At 35.9% G+C, this 22,236-nt stretch overlaps 1 long non-coding RNA gene across 2 annotated transcripts in view; it reads left to right on the top strand.

The window, feature by feature from the left end:
- The window catches only part of LOC139705799 (uncharacterized), a 159,397-nt gene that overhangs the window by 81,583 nt on the left and 55,578 nt on the right, over positions 1-22,236 (top strand). For both annotated transcript variants that reach the window (XR_011707644.1, XR_011707643.1), the window contains exons 3-4: positions 913-1,112; positions 2,413-2,548. This is a non-coding gene — a long non-coding RNA (uncharacterized lncRNA). The remainder of the gene's footprint in view (positions 1-912; positions 1,113-2,412; positions 2,549-22,236) is intronic.

The raw sequence follows: 22,236 nt of genomic DNA, 5'->3' as shown, positions 1-22,236 counted from the left end.
TTTCTATATGCACCTAAAGTTGAGATTCACTCTTCCAAAAGATGTTGAGGTACGAGACATGGTATTGAAAATTCTGGGGAAAGGCTGTGAGAATCACATGGGACATAGGATCAACTCTGCTGGCATAGGATCTACTGTCTACTGTGATGAAGACATGTCAGTGGTTATGGAAAACTATACAAGCACACAACACACACAAATTCCTGAAGGCTCTTTCAAAAGGTGAAACTTCAATTTTCAGCCATCATTATTTCAGGTGTGCATCACTGAAACATATTAAGCCTCAATCTGCCTTAGTCTCTTAAAAGCTCTTTTAATTTCCTCCAGCTGTCTCAGCATTGTCAGCTGATTGCAATGTGTCAAAATATGATTGAGAGTGAGATTAGATGGTCTCAAATTCCACTTCTAGCAGTGAAGTGCTGTGAGTCTTAGAAGATGTTAATTTGCTTGCTTAGTTTTTCATTTGGTTTTGTGGTTCGCCAATCGGCTCTCCAGTCATTTCAAATTGAAATATTTCTTCCATTTTCTGTCCCCATTTCTCCTTTCTTGTCTGAATAGAAATGCACAACATTCTAAATAAAAGACCTCACAATGTCTTGTACTCTCAATAAGTTTCTTATATTTCCCTATGAGGAAAAGCCAAGATTTTTAACCTTTTTTTCCCTAATATTTCCTTGCTACCAATCGGTTTTCCTTGTATGTGTTCATTTATCTTTGTCTACTTCTTCCAACCACCTGCTGCTATAAATGGCATTTTAAAAGAACTTCTTTCAAAATATTATGGATATCTAATTAATATAGTAAAAATTTTTATATTCCTAATATTATCTGCAGGTACATTTGATGAGATAGTTTTAAAATACATCAGCAAGAGTTTTTTTTTTACTGTGTCTTCTCTTTTGATCTTCATAGTTTGGATTGTTATTGTCACCACATCCAAGTCCAGCTGTTGGCCAAGACAGGGCAAATAATTCAAGAAAGGAGGTGTTGAAGCAAGGAAATCTATTTGAAAAGATACTAAATGAGAAGATGAGGACTTCTTGTCCAAAGCCCATCTTTCCAGGAGCCTGATTTGGGAGTGGTTTATACAGGAGATGGGTGACTGCAAACTGGTGGGTGCCATTACAAATTTCTAACCCAAACTGAGTTTTTATTTTCTCTTCCAGACTCATAGAACCAATAACAAAACCAAGAGCCAAGTACACAGTGAAGGAAAGTTTATTCCTTTGCTAGTTAATAAGGAGAAGCCTGGAGAAATCACTCTCCTATCAGACTTCTTGCCTTAAAACAATGAGGGTCCTTTTGTAAGGGGAGAAAGTGCAGATTTTACATAAGGAGTAGGAGGATTATTTATGAGAGAGAGGGCTGTGTCCATTGCAGAGATGAAGGGCTGCTTTCTTCCAATCTTTATATGGGCATGATTCAATCAGAGTTGGAAATGGAACAGACCAACATAGCGCTGGTGGGTGGGAATTTTGTTAGGGACACATATTACAAGGAGATGGTAATGAGTCTGGGGTGTCTTAAAATGTCCATGTGGCTTCCTTTATGGCTGAAACAACTTTAGCCCAGTTCCATTCTGTATCTGGTTTCACAGCAGCAGCAAAAGTCTAATAAGTCTGTATGGCTAGCGAGGGGGGTATCTGGTTTGGAACAGAACACAAGTTACTAAAAAGGACTGTTCCTCAAGGTGTGAGAAGGTGTTTGCAGTGCCTTTTCACACATGGAGGTTTGTGTCCAGGTGGCACACTTCTGATCCCATTTGCCTATCATGAGATGCAAGTGGCGAGAACAAAGAATTATTTCTTGGGGTTGTTCTTGTCACTGATTAGCTTGCCCACGTGCAGTTCCTGATATTTCACAATTGACAGCTAGAGGGGGCAGCTGCCCCCATGTCCTCAAGTTGATCACCAAACTGGAGGTAATGAAAGAAAACATACCTTATCTGATTATTGTGGAAGATGAGAGTCAGATGAGGTTAATGTCAATCTGGCACAACAAGAATTGGTCTCAATGCCCAACTTCATTATGAGACAAAAAGAGACACCAGAACTACCCAATTTCACAGAGTGAGCTGACCAGAGTCTAAAGCTTGAATTCAGGTTTATCAACTTCTGGGTCTTCCATTTGCAACAAGGAGTAAGCAGTCTCCATTGAAGTATTTTGAACCTCACTTTATTTTGAGTGTTCTTAAATAATTTTCAGGCATGGTCCAGGTCAGTGAAGTAGAGAAGCATCTGTAAGTGGTCAGAGCCAATGGAAAGCATACAGGATCCACAGCAGGTGTTAGTCATTTTGGAAGAGTGAGAAGACTATAAAACCAAAACAGCAAGTTCTTGCTCTTTCATTTGCTCTCCATTTTGAGGAAAGAGTTATGTTTTCAGAGCTTTGGTTTCCCTCTATTTATTTCAGAATTCCGAGAGTGGTAAATAAGAAAGCAGACATGAAAGTTCTTTAAGATTTGAAAGATTCAAACTGCATGAAGAATTTATATGGAAAATGAAGGTGTTGGAAGGGGAGATGACCTTTTTCCAGGATGTTCATAGAGGTAAGTTGAAAGCAGCATTCTAAAAACAGAGACTAGTACATAGTGAAAATTCTGTAACTTCTATTGGATGCCTTTATTTTAGCTACTTAATAATTATGTGTCACATGTATAACTGCCCTTTACAGTGGAGAGAATTAATCTCTGAGCAGTCATGAGACTACATGAAATAATTATTTTCATAGAGTTTTCATCCATTGTCAGAAAACTTATGGACTGATGTAAAAATAAATATTAAAAAAATTTTAAAAAAGAAAATATGTAACTTGATTTGGTAAGTAACATCTTTTTATGATATTTGTAGATGAAGGCCTAAAATCTTATCTATCACAATATGCTGGATTTTGTTTTCCATTTTTAAATCGGATTAACCTTATGCATGTGCATTTTGGATAATTTAAAATTCTCCTGATTAGTGTATCTATCAATTTCCTCATATGCAAGACAATTAATCTTACCTTTTCCCTGAAGTGTATTTTTAATACATTAGAGAAATACAACATAAAATGTCAGTAAACAAATTATCATGCACTTCACTGCATTTGGTTTGAATAATATAAGTATATATGATAGCCCCAGGAAAATCCTAAATGTTATTTCCTTTCCACTTCAAGCATACCAGGAATAATTTATCATGCAAAATAGGCTATTCTGAGTAACTTTTAGAATTCATTACCAAATGGCTTAGATCAGTGATATTTAAAGGTTAAAGGGGAATGGTGTTGCCCAAAGAGAACTTTGGCAGTATCTAGTGGTATTTTTGGTTGTAACAATTGAAGGAGTTGTTACTAGGTGTAGTCATAGAGGCTAAGGTATGTTGAAACTAAGCATGCTACCATGAACAAGGCATACCACACAACACACAATTATACTGCCCCAAGTATGGGTAGTGGAGGTTGAGAAATCCTGACTTAGAGTCTATGGACCAGAACATTGTATGACTTGAGAAGCCAATTCATTGAGCATTGGGGCTGGAAAAGGAAATTTTTTATACAAATGGGTTGAAATATATGTAAAATAAGACATTTTAGCATTCATGTTAACTTTTTCTGTTGCTGTGACAAAATGTCTGAGAAAATCAATTTAGAGGAGGAAAGTTTTATTTTGATTATGGTTTCAGTTTGTGGTGGGGAGGCTCCATTGTTTCTAGACCTGTGATGAAGTTGTACATCACAGCTGAAGGGACCAGCATGATAGTTTGTGGTCTCCAGCTAGGGGAAGCAGGGAGGGAGATAGAGCAAGCCTGGATCAAGTGGCAGCCATCAAGGACCCACGCCCTCCAACTAGGTCCCACCTTCTGCAGTTTCCACCACCTCTCAATAGTTTATTCATCTATGAATAATGTTGGCGTCCTCATGATCCAATCATTTCCCAACACATGAGACTTTGAGGGTTGTTTCAGATCCATACCATAATAGCGCCCAGCTACAGTGCTATGGTGCTTATATTAGCTCCTCCTTGGCCACTTTCAAAAGTTACAGACTCAAGCTGACTTTGAGTAAATCAAAATCTGAAAGTATTTCTATCAATGGAGTTGGGATTTTGGGTCAATGAAAGTTTCAGCATTAGAGATAACTAAGAACAATAAAGGAGGTGGGATGGGGTTATAAAATAAGAACAAAATCCCAAAGGGTGACCACGACGGAAAGAGAATATTAATATAATAGTGTCTTTTCTTCCTGTGGCGTTCTTTGGACTGTGTAGTGGCAAAAGGTTTTAGGAAGGATGTGGAATATGTTGACTCCATCAAATCCAGGTGGAAAGGTGTAAGCTGGTCTCAACAGCGTCAGACACTAGCCAACTCTTGGCTGGGCATCAGATAGGGCGGGCTCTGGGGTACAGGGCTTGAATTCCAAGGGTGGTCACTGCCCACCGTGGGGCCTGTGCGAAGAGTGGTAGATCTCTGAGTTCTGAAGAGCAAGTCAGGACCGGCCTGGGCGCAGGCATCCCCGGGGTACCAGGGTTCTCCCTCCAAGGCAGGTATGGGATGGAGAGGTAGCACCTGGAAAGGTGCAAAATGTGCGCAGTTCCAGAACCTAGTGCAGGTGCACTGAGGCTGGGGGAGAAGCAGGGGTGAGGCCTGGTATGTCAGGGTGGGCTGCATGTAGTGACCAGGAACACCAGGCAGGAGGACTGGGCACCTGGCTCCATGCGGCAGGCAGCGGCTCTGCTGCTCCCTGCTGCATTAGCCCTGCTGCCCAGCGCCCAGGTCATCACAGTCTGGGAAAGGAGACTGAATATCTCAGGCAGCATCAGGAGCCTAGGGCGCAACAGAGCTGGAGCCCACTCACTCCCTGCCCTGGACTGACATCACGTGCAGAAGGAATCACATGCCAATTGCTCTCTGCCCAGATCCGTCAACACCATTGCTTGGAAGTTTTCTCTACTTAGTTAAAAATACCAAGAACCGAAAGGTCCAAAATAGTTCCCTGCCACCTTTTCTGGTGAAGGTTGGAATAAGTGTGGGTGAGCCGAGAAATTTGACCAGGATGGAAACAGTACCTATTTTAAGTGTAGTTTGCTTACTATATAGTTTTACATTCTTAAACTGTCCTCTTTTATTCCATTGAACAAATAGGACCTGAAGTTCAACTTGGTGCAAAGTAAAGTTCATATTGCGGCATAAAATTTAGAGAACTGTTATTAGACAATGGAATCATTGTAACTAATGAAAAGGTTCTGTTCAGTTGAAACAAGACTTATTAACAAAAGTGGCAGGACAAATAGTTTCAAAACTGGAAAATGTGTTCTCATCTTGCATCTAGAGGTAACGATGACTATTTATATGAAAAGTCAAGTTTAATGCCAATTGTGTTAAAAACTTGGGCACTGCAAATCTTCCTGAAAAATACATTTGAACAGTTTTGTGAAAATGATCAATGTGGAAAGAGAATTTGGGGGAGGAGGTAAAGAAACCTTTCCGGAAAATGAGTGACAAACCTGTAAACTAAGCCATTTGTATATATTTTTCAGAATGTTAGAGGAGTAGGAGTCTGAAGTTGTTATGTTGAGACTCTGATTACTGTATGACCACAAACAAGTTCCTTGGCAATTTGAGACCAGCTTCTTTAACCTTGAAATGAAAAGATACTGCTTTGATTAATGAGACTCTGATATAAAGCTATTTTTAAAGATGTACATGCACAATCTGCTTGCCCTCCTGCAACAGCTTTAGGTAATCAGGTGGATAGGATAAGGAAAAATCAGGTGTCTTTCCCAGGTGATTCTGGCCATTACAGCCCTCCCCCCAATTCTCCCTTACCACCACTAAGTCCTTGAACTCTACATCAGACTAGAGGATGCTTATCTTTTAATTTTATAAACTACTGACTATATTGTTTTTCGCCAAAGACATCCCTTTAAACATACTTCTACCAAAGCACAAAAGTAGTAAATACAAATTTAAATAAGAAGGGGGTAGTGAATGGCTTTGGGTTGTACTTAGTTGGAATGCTTTTTGGGGGGGTGGAGTACCAGCGATTGAACCACCCAAGGGTACTTAAGCACTGAGCCACATCCCCAGCCCCTCTTATTTTTTAAATTTTGAGACAGGGTCTTCCTAAGTTGCTTAGGGACTCAATAAGTTGCTGAGGCTGGCTTTGAACTTGTGATCCTCCTGCCTAGGTCTTCTGAGCTGTTGGGATTATAGACGTGCACCACCACATCTGGCAGAATGCTTTTATTTCTAAACGTGAGTTTAGCATACCACATGTTAAGTTTACGGTAGCATTCTTAGTATTTTAGGAACAAATAATTTCAAAGTTTTATTGGGCTAGAGGAAATACCTTTATAAGCTTATTAAATCTTTAATTTATCCTAATTTGGTTCATTTGTCTCAGGTTGCCTGGGCGAACTCCTCCATTTATATTGGGCAAATATTTCAGCCCTTTCTCAGCTTGAAAGTTTGCTTTGTCTTGGTTAGGGACTGGGATAATCCAAGGCCAAATCCTGGTTTTACTGAATTTTACCTTGATTCATAGTTAATCTGAGTGAATCATTACTAATTGAATACTTTAGATTTTTTGATGGTTAGAAATTCTTATTTTTATTATTTTTGGTACCAGGGATTGAACTCAGGGGCACTTGACCACTGAACCACATCCCCAGCCCTATTTTGTATTTTATTTAGAGACAAGATCTCACTGAGTTGCTTAGTGCCTGGATGTTGCTAAGGCTAGCTTTGAACTATCAATCCTCCTGTCTCAGCCACCCAAGCCACTGGGATTATAGGTATGTGCCACCACACCCAGTTAGAAATTCTCATTTATATAGATTGCCATAATATATACATCTAAATGTATGTGAAAGTCATTAAAATATTCACTGCTTAATCATAAATACAAATATATATCCCCAGGTTTTTGAAGAACAAGCACTGCTGACCCATTTCATACTTTGTACTAATAATGCGATATTAATATTTGAGTCAAGAGTCCTTAGCCCTTGATGCATTATTTGGGATTGCTTAAATTGGATGGATAGTCAGTGTGGATTCTGTTTTGTAATCTATTCCTTGCTATTTCCAAGGTAACAATTGGGAAATTTATTTTATCTTTAGATGCCCAAGATATCATAATAGGGTGTTCAAATGGGAGAGTTTCAACCAAGAAATATGAGCAATTTATGCCTAAAATAATCTCAGTCAAATCTATGCCATTCATATGGATATTTTAAAGGACAGGGTAACAATCTAGTTTTCAATTTTAGCTTATCCATTGCCAGGAGGGAACATTGGAGGTACCTAGAGGCTTGATGAGGATGTGGAGGAGGCTGTAGAGATGGTGGTATCGGACAGGTAAACAATGCTTCTACCTTTTTTTTTTTTTTTCCATGGAGAAAGCGAAAGAGCTGCTTTATGAAGGAGGATTCACCCTCACTGGAAAGTAAGTTGATATTAGAAAGTGTCCATTCATAAGGCCTGATAGTTACTTGGGGTTTGGGAGATCAGTTTGCCCCTGCCTGAAAAGATGGGCTTGAGATGCCCTCTTCTTGACCACAGAGAGTTAGAACACTGCCCTTGGGAGTGAGCTGTAATGACACATGGTGGGGAAAGTATGTGCACTTCCTGATGGCTGATGCTTGGGAATTTATTGTGCTCAGAGGGCCAGAGGTAGAAGTTCTGGGGCCGAGAAGAGTGAGTAGAAGCTACCAGCATAGGGGTGTGATCCATGTCATAGTTCAGTGAGAAATGGACAAATGTGTTGCCCTTCTCCTGAGTCAGGAGTTGTCCTTCTGTCACTGAAAGGACTCTGACTCCACATGACAATGGTATCTCCTTTTTCCTAATCCCCTTGCCCTGGGATTCGATTCCCTGTCAAGCCTCACAGCCTAGTGAGGAGTTGAGGAAAGCACTCAATTCCATCATTAATACAGGCTCCTCAGCATGAAGCAACCCAAGGTGGGAAAAGAGAATGTTTTCTTTGTATGAAGTCTGAGGTTTTGAGTGGACATTTTAGCTAGTGATACGAGATTATTTTGTGACTAAAGAAAACTGCTAAGCTGGGGATGCTCCCTGACATTCTCTCTAGGATCAGGGGAAGAACTAACCCAGAGAAGGTTAAAAGATGGTGGGAGATAGTTCCTTGTGACACTTAAGAGTCCAACTTCTTTTTGACATATACAGTGATAATTATTTTGATTCTGGCTCACTTCTAAGACCTTGGGAGATGTCCTTAATCTTTCCAAAGCTGTAGTTTCTTTATAAAATCTCATCATGAGAAATAGGTAATTATTAGTGCCTAACACAAAGCAAGTAGTTGTGATTAGACATGTCATTGCTTTTTTGCACAAATTCCCTGTCTCCCCAGTATTGGACTCATGTATTCATTGGTCATCTACTAAATTAAATTATCAAAATAATTTGGTTGAGGCAATAAATTTCTAAATATGGGCTGGGAAAAAAGTAGTGACCAAAAAAACCTTGTCAGATTCTTTGGTTCTGGCTATTGTTCCCAGACATAAGGAGAAAAGCTGCTATTTTTCTAACCAGTCTTTTCAGCTCCTTCACTAGTAAACACAATAAAATAGCTTCTTAAAGATACAACTAAATATGTAGTTATGAAATACAGGGTACAAACTAGGGACTTGATTGACCCTTTTATAAAACAGTTTTAGGAAAAAAAATAGATTCTGATGACAGCATTCAAAATAAATTATGGAACTATTAAAAAATTATGGTTTGAAGGCAAACCAATACTTCTAGACCAGATTATATAAAAGTCCAAGTGCAAATGTCAGGGAATGGTTTTCAGATCACCCAAACATCAGAGACACATGTAGGTAAGGATAATATGTAAACGTTTGAAGTCTCAGAAGCATTACTGTGGCTTTAAACAACAGGAAAGTTCCTTCTTGAACAGTGACCATCTAGGAAGTCATACTACTTTGCTTTCTTTGGCTTTGTAACTTTTGCTTGTCTGAGGAACATAAACCAACATGTTTTGAAGACAAGAGACAAATACTGAATTCCAGAGGAATGATGTATGTTAAAGAGGTCACTAGAAAGATGCCCAAAAGAGCTTTTATGGCCCCATAAACAGAAAAGCTTGGTTCTGGGCCTTTTTATTAACTTTTAATGAAATTGCACAAGCAAGTCTCTGCATGCCAGGAAGAATGCCCTCAGTTCATAAAACACCTGTAGGAAGAGGTTCATTGCAAAGTGCCTCACCACAACTTGCCCTGCGTACACCAAGCTTCAATGCATGAAAAGTGCTGGGTGACCATGGCTCATTATTCTGCTGAGAGAGAACTTGCCCAGCACTTTTGTCTCTAGCCTTTTGCCTTCTCAGCATGGTTTCAAGGTCACTCATCTCTCTGTAAATAAGTAATCACTAGAATCTGACACAATGACAGTGCAACTCCTGTTCATTTTCCCTCCACAGCTTCTCAGCTCTTAAATTGCAGAGATAAAAAATTCCAAATGTTAGAGACAAAGGGTCAGCACAAAGTCACCTGAATTTGAGTCTTCTTATGTTTTAGCTAAGTTTTCATGTTGAGAGACAATATTACCGTTTCATAGAATAAGCCGTTAGTTTATAATAAAAATAAGTTGTCTTACATACGCTGTAAATAATATGGCTTTGGTAGATGTTTTTATAAACATAGGCAATGTATAGCATTTAAATTTTTTCCTGTACCCTTCTTGTCTTCTGAAAGCAAGTGTTCAAAGCAAAGTTGAAATATAATTCTGAATGTAAAGTATACTCGGAGGTTACCTAGTCTTACTCCTTCATTTTATAAATTTATTTTGGAGAGGTCAAGAGTCTAGATCAACTAGAAAGACCAAACAGGAAACTAAAATCTCAATGTACATCTTCTTTAGGATACAAATCAGCCCAGGAAAGTTAAAAATCTGATATTTTATTTTGTCTTATTTTGGATTTCATTATTAAAAAGTTGGCATTGGCCATTTAACCTGAATGGTTTGGTGAAATAGTTTGATATTAGTTTGATTTGATGAGGGATTAGAAAATAATCTTAATAAGTCATTTATATTTGTTTAGAGTTAAAAAGCTTTAGTCCATTTTTTTTTTTGAGAGAACACTTAGACATTATCTGGGGAAAAAAGCCATAGGTGGCTTAATCTTTTCCTCCTTTGATATGGCAATCTTTCCTAAAATCCTCATTTTTTTCCCCAATATTTTCTGGATTCTAACTTTTGTTGATAAAGTAAGGGGAGAGAAATGTTTAAGGAATTTGATGCAGCATTTTATTTCAAATATTTTTGTCATGCTTATACATCTTAAATTTTAAAGTTTTACATATAAATATAAGTATTTTACTTGCCAGTGTATAGACTTTGCTTGAAAGTTCAAATTATGGTCAGTTCCAATAGAGGCATAAGGTGTTTATCAAACTTATTAACCAATTGATGCACATTTTATGGGGGAAAAACTGTAATAAAAATTGACTGGGTCATATACTAAGAATAATTTAGTTTAACTGTTTGTAATTTGTACAATTCTACATATGCATGGAAATTCATTTACCAGTAAAATGCAACTGAGAATTTTTATACATGAAAAAGGAATTATTTAATTGATAATGGCAAAATTGGCAATCAACTTGGAATAAATCAAATGTATTGAGGACAAATTAAAATGTTTAAAAACTAAATAAACTATTATGTTTACTATAAATAGGGTATATTTAAGCCATGATTATTTTGTAGAGAATAATGTGAAATTACAAAATTGTCAAAAATTGTGAAATTACAAAATGAGACTTAATTTAAGACAACAGATTGTGTTAACTTTTATATTACTATAATCAGTGTTGTGATGTAAAACAGTGTTTGAAATACATATTCCATTTTTCTTGAAAGCTTATGAAAGTATCTAGAAGATTAGACATTTCACAAGTATTCATCTAAAAACTCCTTTAATTAAATCTCAGCCACCATCATATAATGTAAAATAAATTTTGGATTGGGTAAAACATGCCTTCTAATTTGACCAATCATGTGACAGACTTCACTTGTAACTAAATAAGTAGCAGTGAAAGCTCTATTACAGGCAAAAGTAAAATGTAAAATGGTTTCATAGGAATTTTCTTCTATGTTATGTATGCTGATGCTATAGTCTTTGGGAGTATTTAAGGAACAACTTGGGCCATTAAGTAAGAGGTAGGTGGTGGTTCATCCATGCAATTCATGAAATTGATTGTAAAATGCACCATGCAATAAACTTCTTTCTTTTCCTATTGTGTCCCTAAGTAACCTTGATAGTATATGTTAAATTACCAGACTGAAATTGTGGGACTGAAGCACTTAACTAGGTGACCTAGAATTAGATATATTGCTAAGTATAGGAAGGAGTCTGGGACATCCATAAATAACCATTTTAAACATGGTAGCTTATGTATCATACTCTATCTAAGGCATGATTTTAACCAAGTAATATCCTAGTAACAGTTCAGGAATTCTAAGTTACATTTGGTTCTCTTACAATAATGTTGAAATTAACTTTGAATCATTTATTAGAAAACAAGAACAATGTTCTTGCTAGTGTAAATACTCAACATGATTATGCATTTAATCACACACTAAACATTTAATGTCCCTTGTTGGAAGCTGTTGCACTATTAATTAAAAAAAAGACAAGCAAATAAAACTAGCCCATTAAAAGAAGAATGTGGACTATGGAGCCAGTCAGGCTGTATGCAAACCTCAGAATGTGTCAGCCATATAATTTTGGACATATTTTGAAAAACTGTTTTGCAAATTGAAAAATACTATTTGTAACTTCTTCAAAGGATCACTGAGGAGTGAAAAACTCAATATATATAAAGCACTTGATAATTCCTGTGTGTTAGGGGACATTCTAACAAAAATTAACTAGCAGCTGGTTTTTCTGTCCTTTGCCAATGTTTTCCAAAGTATTATTGTGTGATAAATTCTCATCTTCTTGCTTTTAGATTTTTCCCTGGACCCTAGTAGTTGTGTGTGTTTGTGTTTATGTGGATATATAAATGTGTATAGGAGAGGGAGGAAGCTGTAAATATTTTGATGGGTGTCCTATCAGTATGTATACAGTTTCTCCTTATCCTATGGAGCTGTCTTACTAATACTTGCATGGGCTGTTCTACATATATACTTAAACACACTTACAAGTCCTGTTTAATGACTAAGACAGATCACTCATCCTTACATACATTAAACTATTTGTTCTCAAACTGTTCCAAGATTCCTTTAATGGGAAGCCATAAGTAAGTACATGATAATCAAAGAATTGTTTTTCTCCAATCAAAGGATATTAAAATTCAGTGTGGGAAGCTAACAGTATACTGATTAATTGTTTACAAGAATGGTTAATTCAAGATCATTAACCCTTAAAGTCAATCTCAGCAAACTAACTCCCAAATTAAACTCTAACCCAGAAAGTTTTATGCCTTTCAGTAAAAAATGACACATTAGAAAATTGTTTTATGGTCCAAATTTATGCAAGTATTCATTTTATTTGAAGTGTTCAGAACATTACATAGTCCCACATAAAATAAGAGGAAGTATGTTTGTGAACTAAAAATAAAGAATCTGAATGAGCAATTACCAAGGCTTTACTCCTCATGACGAAGGACAGCTGCAGGGTTAGAGGCTCTTGCTAAGTCACTTGATATTTATGAAATATCTATATGTATGAATTGAGTTCTGAATAATATATCAACATCTATGAAATACATTTAATAATCACAAATATTTTAAAGCATAATAAAAATATCACCTAGGTACACTTTTGAGTGAGGTAGAGCACTTTATAAAATAAAGCATTAGAAAGAGCATCACTGTTTGAAAAGGAAATTGGAGTATGTTATAGCTGTGACATTTAATAATGATCATGAGACCCTTTAAAAGCTTTAAAATATTTTAAATAGACTTTGGAAAATATTACACTCTTCCATGGAAACAAATTTATTTAGAAACATTTCTTAAGGCATCGTCTTACTAGAGCAATGAAATATAAGAATATTTTTAACTGCAGATATCGAGGGAGTTGTGAAAGCAGTTAAGTCATTGTATGTGTCTTTGGTACCACATTCTGCTCAGAAAGTATAAAACCCCAGGCGGCGGGGGGAAGTATTATTTACTGTGCAAAGATGTGAACACATAAGAAATGGAGAAAAATAGTAAGAAAAAATTATGCTGTCATCATAAATATGCCCAAAGTTACCTTTTCCCCTCTTCTGCTTTTGCAGTGGACTGTGGAAAGACAGGGAGCAGGAACCAGAAAGAAGTAATATCCTCCTGGTAGATCAGTGTCTGTCTGCCAGGAACTGTATAAACCAGAGATCAAGGAGATAAAGGTTTTTTATCATTTAGAATAAGATGGCAAAATATAAAATTCTGAAATTAAATACAGATGAGAATGATGTAAAGGGTATTGATCTCATAAGAACTTTTGTAACATTATTCTAGCATTGAGATTCAATAGGATTCTATGCTCAAAAATATGAAAGGCAGATGAATACTGAACTATTTCAAAGGCAAATTAATACTGATTTTCTTTGAACAGACCCTTATACATTGCTAACTGGAAATATACTTATTTTGTAGCAGCATTGTTTTTAAAGACTTAGCAACAATATGAAAATAAACTCTTAGCTAATCATTTATTTCCCTCTATTTTTGTGTTCCTGGCTTCTTAATATAGTACCAACCCTGTCAGGCCTTTTTACTTTTTGCTTCTTTTTTTTTTTTTTTTCTTATGTTGTTTATAGCATTCTGAACTTTGGCTATTTTAAACATCTCTGAAGGGTCTCATCAAATTGTGCCTCCTTGATGATGCCTTTTTAAGTATTTTCTGCTGCATCCCTACTCCCTTTCACTAACATAATCATGATTAATTAATGAAAAATAATTAAAATAGAATTAATTATGAATTATCTATTATCATTGCAAACTGTAAAAAGGTAATTCCAACCAGAACACAAACTCTCTCAGGCATGGATGTCATAATTCACTTCTCCTGTTTGTTTCCTCAATGTCAGTGATAGTGATAGATACCATATTGAGCTTTGGAAACAGATTAGTGTCAATCAGTGGGAGAATTCTTCTATGATAAGATGCTATATTGTAGTCACAGAAATACTAAATAATTAACTGTTTTATACTACAGTACCATGCAGTAGTAGGTCATTCTATCATTCCTTTCATAAATTGTTCCAAATTTTGATCAATGTGTAAAATTATTTTTAATATTTCAAAAATTATGCTGGGCATCAACTAAATACTGAAGCTAATGGGCCACATGTGTACTTGGAGTAGCCAAACCCAGGGTTGAAGATGTTTGGGCATGACTAACTAGGAAGCTTCATGATGGGGCAGCACCAGTGCAAGATGCTTGGGCTGTTTTCTCCCTTGTCCTGCTTCATAGAAATCTGTGAACAGGGACAAGTATTCACAAATATAGGGGTGGGGGTGGCAGTATTCTACTTGAAACATAAATGTATTACTAAAAGCCCACTATAATTGAAATTCTTTTAGAGGGCAGAAATTGGGAGAATGTCACCTTAAAAAAATGAAAACAAGGGGTTGGGGCTCAGTGTTAGGGCGCATGCCCAGCATGTGTGAGGTGCTGGGTTCGATCCTCAGCACCATATAAAAATAAATAAAATAAAGGCATTGTGTCCAACTACAACTAAAAAAAATATATTAAACAAAATGAAAACAATATTATGGTGATATTTCTGATTTACAATAATTTGTATGTTTTCTACTTTGTCTTAATTTACTATGCTTTTTATCAAACAAAAAGATAGGCAGTAAGTCCTGATCCTTTCATTTTATGTTTGGTTCCTGTAGCAGAGTCACTAAGATAATCCTTTTATAAAACCTCTGGCATCAAGCACTACCCATTTCCCCAAAGATCTCTACTACTATTTTAATATTTAAATTATTTTCTGAATCTTACATTATTCCTTTTTTATTTTAAATTCATTTAGCTGGTTTATCCCCATTTTTCTATGACTTTATCTGTTTTGAACTTTATCATTACTTTGACAAACATCACATTTTATTTATTACTCTGAACTTGAATTTTATTTACATGGCATGTTTAGGGCCCTCGTTGACCACCAGTGAGGTCCTGAACAAAAAAAAGTTGAGCAATGAATGCAGGTAGATTTGAGTATTAATTGATTTCATAAATGGACAATTCCATTGTGATATTTTTGGTTAATGATGAGTTTTCCTTTTCTCTCCTACTTTGCAAATTCAGGGATTTGAAAAATGGAAATTAAGATAGTGGGGGGAAATCCCTATAGATATTTTTAGCAAGAGAAAATATTTTTAAGGACAGATAGCAATTTGACTCAAGAACAAAGCTGTCCTTGTGGAAGTGTTCTCACCACTAGTCATAGGTGTCAGTGCCAGTGGCAAAGTGGATGTTCACATCTCCAGAAGGACACATCTCTGGGTGAAATGACTGTTTTCACATACTATCGTTCTCATCCTTTCTAAGACACTGTTCATGCTTCTTTCTTTTCCCATTCTCCTTCCTTCCAGATTCACTTAAGGATTGATACTATCTAAAAGCAAATTCTAGCTGCTTCCTTTACAAGAGACTTTTTTAATGAAGATTTTATTTTTGAGCAGTTTAATGAGCTAAAGCTTTACTTACTCCATGTAGTTTCCCCTATTATAGACATTTTTCACTGGTTGTGGTATATTAGTTGCAATTGATGAGTGAATATTGATGCATTATAAACTAAATCCCATAGTTTGCATTAGGGTGTATTCTGATTTACATTCTATAGGTTTTGACAAACGAATAAAGACATATATTGACAATCGCAGTGCCATGCAGAATAGATTCACTTTCGTAAAAGTCCAGTGTAGTGTATCTACCCATCCTCCCTTTCTCCTTTTTTTTTTTTCCTCCTGAGGTCCTGAAAACCTCTGTTATTTTCTCTGTAATTTTGTTTTTTTTCCACAGTGTCATGATCCAAATCTCATATCATGTGGCTTTTGCAGGTCTGCCTCTTTTACTTAGCAATATGTTTTGAAATTTCTACCATGTCTCTTTATGTCTTGTTTGTTCATTTGTTTTTATCACTGAATAATATTTCATTTTCTGGATATACCTACTGAAAGACATCATAGTTGCTTTTAAGTATTGGAAATTCTGAATAAAAACTACTATAAATATTCGTATGCAGGTTTTTGCATGGACAAAAGTTTTTTAACTCCTTTGGGTAAATACTAAGGAGCATGGATGCTGGGTATATGTTTAGTTTTGAAGTGGAAGTACAAAACTTTCCTCAAAAGTGGCTGTTAAATTTTCACTCTCAACGGCAATGAATCAGAGTTCTGTGGTACCACATCCTCACCTACATTTGGTATTGTCAGTATTTCAGATTTTAGACATTCTAATCAGCATATAGTGGTATCTCATTGTCTTTATCTGCAATTCCCCAATGACACTATTTTGAGAATCTTTTCATATATTTGTTTGCAATCTGTATATTTTCTTTGCTGAGCTGTCTGTTTGGACCTTCTGGCTGCTTTTTATATAGGCTTTTTTTTTCTTTTTGAGTTTGAGACCTTTTGTATATTTTGGATAATCATCCTTTTATTCAGATATGTGTTTTGCAGATACTTTTCCCCAATATGTGCCTTTTTTTTTGCATTCTGTATCAAGAGATTTTTAAAATCAATGATTCTTCCAATGATATAGTATTTCATTGTTTTCAGATCTAATTCTCAAAACATCCATTCTAGTCATTCTGGATCTTGACATCTATAGTGTAAATTTGCATATTCATCTTAATCTGGCTTAAATAATTTGTTTCATTAAAATTAATATACAAATTTAATGACATATTGCCTTTATTTTCTGCTTATTCCTTTTACTATATATTTTTTTCTTTAGAAGAAAAATAATTTTGAAATACTACAAATGAACCATGGTTTATATTTTGCCTTTCCCCTTCCCCACCAAGTACTGGGGATAGAACCTATAAGCACTCCAGTAGTTAGTTAGATCTTTACTCCTTTTTATTTTTTTTATTTTGAGACAGGTTGTAGATAAGTTGCTTAGCCTCAAATAGTCTCAAACTTAATGATCCTCCTTCCTTGAGCCTCCTAAGAAATTGGGCATGCACAGGCAAGCACAATTGTACCCTGTGATATCTTGTACTTTCTACAGTGTTTGTTGCATTAAGAGAGATTTTTAAATTTTCATTTTTCTTACTATGTTTTATGGAGGTGTCTTCAATGTATATTATTGCCAAGTGAAGGAAACTAGTCTAAAAAGGCTACATATTACAGTTAGCCATCCAAGTCCAACAGTGACGTTCTGAAGAAGGCAGAGTTTAGAGAGAGAGAGAAGATCAGTAGTTGCCAGGGATTTGATAAGGACAGGATGAATGAAAAAGCTTATGGTACTTTTAAGGCAGTGAATTTATTCTATGTGATTTTTTTTTTTTTTTTTTTTTTTACTGGTGGGTATAGCATTATGTATTTATCAAACCCCTCAAACTGTGCAACAAAAAAGGAGTGGCTGATGGGTTTTCTAAAAAATATGAAAAAGAAGGTTGGGGGTGTAACTCAGTGGTGGTGGTACAGTGTGTGCTTTAGCATGCATGAGGTTCTGGATTTAATTCCCAAAACTGCACGCATGCACGTGTGCACAGAGTCCTAGAGCTATTTGATTTTTCTAATAAATCTCTCATGAAATAGAATAAACCAGCTTATAAATTATTATATGCAGGCATATAAACAACTTTTTAGTTTTCTCTACTGTACTTCTAAAGTGCTAAGCTCTGTAGGAAAGCATGCCCTAGTTTTCCTCGACCTGTGCTTCCTAGTGGGTGTTTGCACATTCTATGCACTGCTATTTTCAGTCTGAGTCGCTCTTCTACAGAAAGCTCTTCCAAGATTGACTCATTAAAAACAGTCATTCTGGGAATCTTAATCAAAGATTCATAGTTTGTATTCATCTGGTTCACAACTCTGAATTGCCAATTTTTTGTTGAATTATTTATATAAAAATGAATACATTTTAACTGTTCTTTAATTGGCGGTATCTAATAATATCTTCTGTTTGCTATTCGCCTTGTGGACATTAAGAGAGTGGTTCTGAAAACTCATTTGGCATCTTAGAAGCATGGCCTAGATAATCCTATTTCTGGAAAATTACTGATTTATGCCAGAAAATATTTTCTAAAAAAAAAAACCTCTTTGGAAAATTTCACTCTTTTTCTTTATCTCAATCTATGGGCTCTCCCTACATTTGTTCTAAAATTTTTGCCTTCTAATAGTTAATAACCTGAAAAACATATGCAAAAGCCAGTCAACAGAAGGATGACTTGGGAGATATGGTAGAGATGCTAAGAACATGGAACTAGCAGGCCAAACTGAGTGGCTTTGAATCCTTTTCATCATTTCTTATCTGGGCTGCACCAGGTTTGTTAAGCTCTGTGGTTCACTTTTCTTATCCATAAGAAACACATAATATCCGATACCTTATAGAACATAAAAGAAGTTATATGAGCTGATATAAATAACTATAGTTGGAAAACACTCAGTAAAATGTATATTTTGGTATTTGTAAAATAATAGCTAATGAAACAAAAGCCAAAACCTAATCTTCCTCTACCACTATCAGGAGTTATACTAGTCCCAGTGGTTTTTTGCATAAAAAATAAAATTTAATAATTAAACTTCCCGTCCATTATTACCCTTTGCACAATGCTTAGCATAGTACCCTGAGAAATTAAACAAGCAGAAACATAGGACATTAGAGTTTACATGGACAAAATTTTTTACTTTAAGAAATATTGGTTGCACTTGGAACCATGTTTAAAGGGTTTTATTTCCTGGTTGGGTCCTGGGGTTTCTGCTTACCTTACTTTCCCCTCAGAAGGGGCCACAGATCCCCTGACACTAAGGAGGTTGTGTGCAGTAGCAGAATACACAAATGGCAGTCAGTGCTCTTGAGGTTTTGCTGACTTGTTACTTTTCATGGTTTTTTTTTTTTTAATTGGGTCTATTTATATGTGACAGTAGAGTCAATTTTGATATAATTATATGAGCATGGAATATCTTATTCTCATTAGGACCCCATTCTTGTGGGTGTACACGATGGTGAGATTTAATGTGGTTTATTCATATATTCATACATAGGAAAGATTTATCAGGTTCATTCCACTGTCATTCCTATTATCCTACGTTCCTTCCCTTCATTATCCTTTCTCTAGTCCAATGAATGTCTATTCTTCCTCTCACCACCCCCATTATTGTGGATTAACTTCTGCCCCAGAACATTAGAAGTATTTTTTTGGGGAGTGTCTTATTTCACTTAGCATGATATCTCCAAATCTATCCATTTACCAGCATATGTCATAAAGTCATTCTTTATGGCTGAATAATATTCCATTGTGTGTATATACCACAATTTATCCATTCATCTATTTAAAGGCACCTAAATTAGCTCCACAGCTTATCTATTGTGAATTGGGCTGCTATAGACATTGATATGGCTATATCCCTGTAGTATGGTAATTTTAAATCCTTTGGATATATTCTCAGGAGTGGGATAGCTGGGTCAAATGGTGGTTCCATTCCTAGCTTTTTGAGAAACCTACATATTGCTTTCTAGAGTAGTTGCACCAATTCACAGTCCCATTGACAACATATGAGTGTACCCTTTTCTCCACATACTCACCAACCTTTTTTGTTACTTGTATTCTTAATAATTGCCATTCTATCTGGAGTAATTTTAATTTGCATTTCTCTACTAGAGATGGTGAACATTTTTTCATATATTGGTTGACCATTCAGATTTTTTCTTTCCAGAAGTATCTGTTTAGTTCCTTTGCCCATTTATTGATTGGGTTGGGTTTTTTTGGTAAGTTTTTTGAGTTCTTTGTATGTCCTGGAAATTAATGCCATATCTGAGGTGCATATGGTAAAGATTTTCTCTCATTCTGTAGGCTCTCTTTATGCTCTTGATTATTTACTTTGATAGGAAGAAACCCTTTAGTTTGATGTCATCCCATTTGTTGATTATTGATTTTATTTTTTACATTTTAGGGGTCTTGTTAAAGAAGTCTGTTCCTGAGCTAATATGTTGGCATGTTGGGCCTACCTTTTATTTTGGTATGTGCAGGATTTTTGGTGTAATACGTAGGTCTTTGATGCACTTTGGGCTGAGCTTTGTGAAGAGTGAGAAATAGGGGGTAAATTTCATTCTACCATATATGGATTTCTAGTTTTCCCAGCACCATTTTTTGAAGAGGAAATATTTTGTCTAATGTATGTTATTGGTATCTTTGTCTAGTATGAAATAACTGTATTTATGTTAGTTTGTCTCTGTGTCTTCAATTCCATTGCTCTTCCATTCCACTGGTCGTCTGCCTGTTTGGGTGTCAATGCCAGTTTGTTTTTGTTACTGTAACTCTGGTATAACTTAAGTTCTACCTCTGCTGGGAGCCATTAGCCAAGTAGGTATGACAATTTCCTTGCCAGCGTACCCCATGTTGCTTAGTGGAAGGACTCGTGGAAATAGGATATTTTGCAGTGACATTGCATGTAGGTGACCTTGCTCAAGGACCAGGGCGGATCCGGGTTTAGGGTGTTCCCGGTTTAGGATAATCTGGGTTTAGGGCATTCCCGGTTTAGTACAATCCGGGTTTAGGGTGGTTCCAGGTTTAAGGTTATTCCTGCTGGGAATAGGGCGTATCCTGCTGCCTGAGTTCCCCTTGAGTTCTCACGGGATTCAGACAGTATTTTTTGGGAGACAGAAGCCCAGTGGAGGTGGATTTGGGCAGAGAATGTGGATTTCCCCAGAACGTGATTGTAGACGGCTGGTGTGAGTTCAGGAATAAAGAGTTGCTGTTTGAATCTACAAGCTGTGTGGAGGCTCGTGATTTTGTGCCCAGCCAGACTGCGGCACACCTCCTGGTTAGTTTTTCTTGCTAAGGATTGCTTTAGCTATTCTGGGCCTCTTTTCAAAGGAATTTCATGACTACTTTTACTATTTCTATAAAGAACATTGGGATTTTAATAGGAATTTCATTAAATGTGTATAGTGCTTTTGGTAGTATGGCCATTTTGACAATATTAATTATGCCTATCTAAGAAAATTGGAGATTTTTCCTTATTCTAAAGTGTTCTTTAATTTATTTAGTGTTCTGTAGTTATCATTGTAGAGATCCTTTATGTGTTAGATTGATACTCAAGTTGTGGGTTTTGTTTTGTTTTTTTGAAGCTATTGTGAATGGGATAGATTTCCTAAATTTTCTTTGCTGATTCACCCATGGAATATATGAATGCAAATGATTTTGGGATGTTAATTTTGTATCTCGCTAATGTGATGAATTCATTTATGAGTTCTAGAAGTTTTCTAGTGGAGTTTTATAGGTTTTTTAAACATAGGATCAAGTTCATAGCAAACGAATAGTTTAAGTTCTTCTTTTCCTGTTCATATCCCTTTAGTTTCTTTCTTTTGCTTAATTGAGCTGGCTAGAGTTTCAACAACTATATTGAAAATAAGTGGTGGAAGTGGGCATCCCTGTGATATTTCTATTTTTAGAGGGAATGCTTTTAGTTTTTCTCCATTTAGTATGATATTGGCCTTGGGTTTGTCATAAATAGCTTTTACAATGTTGGAACTATATTTCTTCTATTTTCTCAAATGCTTTTTCTGCATCTGTTGAAATAATCAGTGATTCTGATCTTTGTATATGTGATGAATTGCATTTATTGATTCTGTATGTTGAACCAATTTTACGTCCCTAGGATGAATCCCACTTGATCATAGTGCTTTTGTTTTTTTAATGCATTTTTTTAAAAATGTGATTTACCAGTGTTAAGAATTTTTGCATCTATGTTCATCAATTACGTTGCTCTTAAGTTGTGTTTCCTTGATTTATCTTTGTCTGGTTTTGGTATCAGGGTGATACTAGTTTTATAGAATGAGTTTGGAAGGGATTCCTCTTTTTCTATTTTGTGGAATATTTTGAGAAATAATTGGTGTTAGGTCTTTTGTTAAAAGTCTGGTACAACTGGGGTGAGAATCCATTCAGTAATGTGTTTTTCCATGTTGGTAGGCTTTTCATGGTGTATCCAATATCATTATTTGAAATTGATATGTTTAAATTTTCTATATATCCTGGTTCAATTTGGGTACATTGTATATCTCTAGAAATTTGTCATTTGTCATTATCTTCAAGATTTTCTAGCTTATTGGAGTATA

Source organism: Marmota flaviventris, chromosome 1, assembly GCF_047511675.1.
Source record: "Marmota flaviventris isolate mMarFla1 chromosome 1, mMarFla1.hap1, whole genome shotgun sequence".
Lineage (NCBI taxonomy): Eukaryota > Metazoa > Chordata > Mammalia > Rodentia > Sciuridae > Marmota > Marmota flaviventris.
The sequence above is the reverse complement of the archived record's forward strand: the minus strand, read 5'-3'. Positions and strand labels throughout refer to the sequence as shown.